The 5,474-nt window shown below is 36.1% G+C and overlaps 1 pseudogene; it reads right to left on the bottom strand.

Moving 5' to 3' along the window:
* Positions 1-4,448: 4,448 nt before the first annotated feature.
* Positions 4,449-5,187, bottom strand: LOC147422783 (uncharacterized; annotated as a pseudogene).
* Positions 5,188-5,474: the final 287 nt, after the last annotated feature.

The raw sequence follows: 5,474 nt of genomic DNA, 5'->3' as shown, positions 1-5,474 counted from the left end.
GAAGTAGAGCAAGTAGCTGTAGCTACTAGTAGTAATAAGCTAGAGGATTAGTGCCACATGACAAGCTATTGATAATAACTTTTTATTATTATTGGTTTGGTAAAGGCTGTAGTATCCATATGGGTGAAGGTAATTCAAATTTGTTTGTTGGACATGTGTCCCTTAAAAAATTGAAGAGAAAACAAACATTTCTTTTCCGATGCTATTTTCCAGGGCTGCTTTCATTATTTTTTGGCATGCTGAAAAAGACTTGAAAGAATAAATGATTTTTCGAGGGTTGCTTTCATTATTTTTTGGCATGCTGAAAAAGACTTGAAAGAATAAATGATCGAAGAGTATTCATAGGAGTTTGATCCATAATGTGGAGTATTGATTCAATACTTTTTTTCCAATAGAGTAGGGACATACTCTCATACACACTATACTTAGATTTACATAAGTATTCGCTCGCTTTTTTTTCAATATAGTAGGGACATACTCTCATACACACTATACTTAGCTCTACATACGTATTCGCTCGCATGATAGAAAAATGCATTAAGAGAGAATATTCTTATTTGTCCCCCCCTCCTTCCTTCTCTCTCTCTTGCTCTCTCATGATATATGTTGTAGACTCTCTCTCTCTCTCTCTCTCTCTCTCTCTCTCACACACACACACACACACACACACACACACACACACACACACACAATATCTGCATTCTAATCACCCTTCTTCATGCGAATAGTTATGTAAGGGGACTAGAAAGCGCGGGGTGTACAAAGGAGTCAGTTGTTTTGCAAACCTCAGAGATAGACAAAGAGAGAGAGAGAGAGAGAGAGAGAGAGAGAGAGAGAGAGAGAGAGAGATGAAAAGGGAAAGAATGCCCCATTTCCACGTGGCCTACCTACCTCCTCGTCTTCCCTTTTCCTTCTCTGAGGCCCTTGTAAACCCTTCTTTTTTTCATATCAAAGTAATACCACCATTTCTCCATTTTTCTCTAGCTGATACCCCCTTCTTGTAAAGAGTCCTTTTATTTAAAGACTTCCATTTTATTAAATTATTAAATTGATTTATTATTCTCTATGCTTATTAAATCTATCTTTTTTAATGAAAGTATTACTATATTAATTTATTTTAGTTTTTAACGTGTTTTATATTTTACTGTTTATTTTATTTCATTTTTTATTTTTTAAAATAATAATGTGTAATGTGCACCTTTCACCTTATTATTTAAGTGGAACCTTTTTTAATATATAAACCATTCAAGATTGTGGTTGGGTTAACGAGAGTTGATGGAAGACATGTAAAAAGGAATGTGCCTTCACCATGGAGGTTGTCCATTGGCACAAAAGGAAATTACACTTCTCTAGACCCATAAAAAAATAGCAAGCCTTCCCCCCTCGGAAGAGCAGTTGTACCGTCCACTTTTAAGCAGAAACATGGATCAGTGTGATTGAATGGAATCCAACAGCTACGTACTCAACAACAATGTCACTAAACTACAACTCATTGGACATCAAAATCGTACACAATAAATTTTATAGAGCTACCTCCGTCCATTGTGAATGAAGAGAGGGGTGGAAGTAAGAGTACGAGGTTTTTAGTCATTGACTCTTTTCATTCTAGCTTGTGTATGTATAATAAATAATATAACATATATTTTTATTTTTATTTTGTTTTCAAATAATAATGTGCATCTTTTACCTCATTATTTAAGTGGGACCTTTTCTAATATATAAACCATTTGTGATTATATATGTATAATGGATATTATAATTGAAGGCACTCATTTAAACTTGCTTTCCATAGATCTCACTTTCGGGCCCTTAACTTAAATTAGCAGGCCTTTGTGCCTCTTCACCTTGTTTCTTTTAGGCCCTTGTGAGAAGGTGTTGATATTTGTGTACCTCTCTCTCTAAAGAGGGGCATTGAGTATTGTGTCAAACACAATCTTTCTCATCCTCTTTCACTTTGTTGGCATGTGGAAGACCATAGGGAAAGGTTGAGAAAATGTGCATCGTTTGAGCCATTGATATAGAGATTGTCGATGATGGACAAGTGTCCTCTTTGATTGAAAATGAAGGTTTTATAAAGATTATACTTCCTCTTATAATGTAAACTAGTATGTGACCCGCACGTTGCCACGATTAGAAAATGCATGTTTTCTATTTTTACAACTACAAAGGTGGAAAATTATATTATATAGAATCTATTTTCTACATGTATACACTCTTTTGCATTTCAAAAAATGATTCATAACATCTCTCTATAGATTCTAATGAAAAATTATACATGCAAGAGGCAACAAATATTCCTTTAATACCAAGCTTCGCAGGTTCTCAATGCGTCATGTGTAAACTACTCAGAGCTTCCTTACCCTCACCCTTCTCCTTCTAGACATATGCAGCATCCTAAACTACAAACATTAATACCATCAAGAGTTTGTTGTGCATTTTTCATTACATGATCACACTTAGTGTACATGTGGAGTAAAGCATTTTCAACCATAATATGTTTATTGGGCTTCTCCGAGAGCCCTTGATAGGAATATCATCATAAATTATTTCATTCATGTCAACTTCTTAAATGTTGGCATTGGATAATGCTAATATACCTACAAGGTGCAAGCCAATGTTGACACATTTAGGCCATTTAATAAGACAAAACAAAAAGGTGGTTGTGCTGGCACGCGAAGCAGGTGACTTGGATGTAAGTTTCTAGGAAGGGAAACGATGAGTGATGATTTCTCAAGTTCCTTAGTGAAAGCCCGAAGATTGACATCGACAAAACACACTCTAGAGGGATCCACAAGGTAGAGAGCTTGAGGAGTTGCAAGTTTTACTGACTTTGGGACCAATTAGTAAGAATGAACTACAAATCAGAGAGGAGGCATTCAATCATCATCATACATGAAAATTGAGAAAATCAAACTTGAAAACCTTCAAATATAGTAAATTTTCTTCTAAAATTTCTCATACATAATAATTTTTTGTAAGATTGGCCCTTGATGGAAACCTCTAAATTTAGTAGAAATCTTTAAATTTAGATGTAAATCTCGAAGCTTTTAGAGGAAAATTTTAGGAAGATTGTATAAAAATCTTCCTATATAATACATTTGCCTCTAAAATTTCTCATATGAAGGTTTTTCAAGTATTTGGAAAAAAGCACTATATATTCAAGTGCTCGAAAGAAAACCTAGGTTAAGTGCAATCCCACCTACATATTTTGAGGTTTACCTCTAAATTCTAGATTTAAAGGTGAGAAAACCTACAAAGTTTATAGAAATTAGCAGGATGAACTACATATCAAAGGGGAGGCATACAATTTGTATCATCGTCATACACACAAACTAAGAAATTTAAATATAAAAACCTTCAATTATAGTAAATTTGTCTCTAATAGTTTATCAAAACTAGGTTTTTCAAATTTCAATTTTTTGTGGGATTCTACAAGAGGGGGATGGCCGTGAAGCGAGCACAACTAGGCGAGCAAATGATCAAATTTGCAAGTTTGCAACAAAGCCAGCGAGCAAAGCCCTTAAGGTTCTTACACACACACACACACACACACACACACACACAGAACTTTAAAGTTGAAATGAAATAAAACTAGATGAAATTATACCTTTTCACAAAAATGTTGCTTCGTAGATGTCAAAATGAGATGAAATTATATTTTTTCATAAAAATGAGCAAATGATCAATTTTGCAAGTTTGCAACAAAGCCGGTGAGCAAGGCTCTTAAGGTTCTTTTTCACAGAGAGAGAGTCAAAGAGAGAGAGAGAGAGAGAGAGAGAGAGAGAGAGAGAGAGAGAGAGAGAGAGAGAGAGAGAGAGAGAACTTTAAAGTTGAAATGAAATAAAACTAGATGAAATTATACCTTTTCACAAAAATGCTGCTCTGTAGATGTCAAAATGAGATGAAATTATATTTTTTCATAAAAATGAGCAAATGATCAATTTTTCAAGTTTGCAACAAAGCCGGTGAGCAAGGCTCTTAAGGTTCTTTTTCAGAGAGAGAGAGAGAGAGAGAGAGAGAGAGAGAGAGAGAGAGAGAGAGAGAGTTGAAATGAAATAAAACTAGATGAAATCATACCTTTTCACAAAAATGTTGCTCTGTACATGTCAAAATGAGATGAAATTATATTTTTTCATAAAAATGAGCAAATGATCAATTTTGTAAGTTTGCAACAAAGCTAGTGAGCAAGGCTCCTAAGGTTCTTTCACAGAGAGAGAGACAAAAAGAGAGAGAGTTGAAATCAAATAAAATTAGATGAAATCATATCTTTTTCACAAAAATGTTGCTATGTAGATGTCAAAATGAATTAAAATTATATGAAATTATATTTTTTTCATAAAAATGTTGCTTTGGGTCAACACATTGAAGAACAAAGATATTCTTAGTTTTAAACCCTTGCGAGATGGACATAAATAATCATCAGAAAAACCTTTGAGCCTTCAACCTGCTTAGGTTCGTTTGGCCTGTGTGAGCATATCATGCACAATATTGGGATCTATTTTGCTTTGGTGAATATGCATGCTAACGTGCACATCTTGACCAAGAGTTATCAGGAACGCATAGTATAAGTGTGAACATGCAAGATATCTTTTCTTCAAAGAAACACGTTCTTGAAATTCCTTGCACGAGCACGATGGATTCTTCCGAACCACAACATCAATCAGCTCTGGATCTGAATCCGTTGAGTTCCACCTTTAGTTTGAACACCTCTTCAATGCCAATCTTCTTCACCACAGTATCTTCCACATGCATTCTTCGAGTCAATGCATAAGTTACTTGTGTATATACAAGCTTTGACACACCTGGTCTGTAAGGAAGGCGCTGCCTCTCCTCTACATTTGGGTCACTTGTCAGTGGGGTTGTGGCATCAATGACTGCCTGAATTTGTGTCAATGGAAAACCAAAGTCAAATCCTCCAACCACGAACTTCTTTGCCTCTACTATCTTCATGTGTGTCCCTTTTTCAATCCGCCAAACTGTGGGAAGACTACTAGGAGCATGTAGCACAACCTTACTAATGTTCCAGCAATGTCTGACATCTGTGTTGCAAAAGTAGCAAAACTTCTCCTTCTTCCATTGGACCATCTGGCAGTCACTCCAGAAGCACGATGCTATCTCACCCCCGCGAACAAGTGCATCACATTTCTTTCCAGATGCCCAATTGCTACACTTGATACTACTCGCCATCGGCACTCTCCTTAATGCCCACATGGTGGGATGCACATCCACCTCACATGCCTCAAGATCATGCAATAGGCTTTCAGCATTGTCTCCTACTTTACCCTTTCCACGAACGATAGCTTCTTGTCTGTCTACTGTCACATAGTTGTACTCCGAACGATGGTTGCACCTTGCTTCATCTTTGTTGTCCTCTTTATCCAGTGACCTCTTGACCCAAAGGGTCTTCTTTTCACCTTTGAAGTTGATTCGTTGCGAAAACATTGGAGTCCCAGAAATTGCATCATCCACTACCT

This window comes from Adiantum capillus-veneris, chromosome 27 (genome assembly GCF_014529385.1).
Source record: "Adiantum capillus-veneris isolate H3 chromosome 27, ASM1452938v2, whole genome shotgun sequence".
Lineage (NCBI taxonomy): Eukaryota > Viridiplantae > Streptophyta > Polypodiopsida > Polypodiales > Pteridaceae > Adiantum > Adiantum capillus-veneris.
Note: the sequence above shows the minus strand (reverse complement) of the source record. Positions and strands in the feature narration are given on the sequence as shown.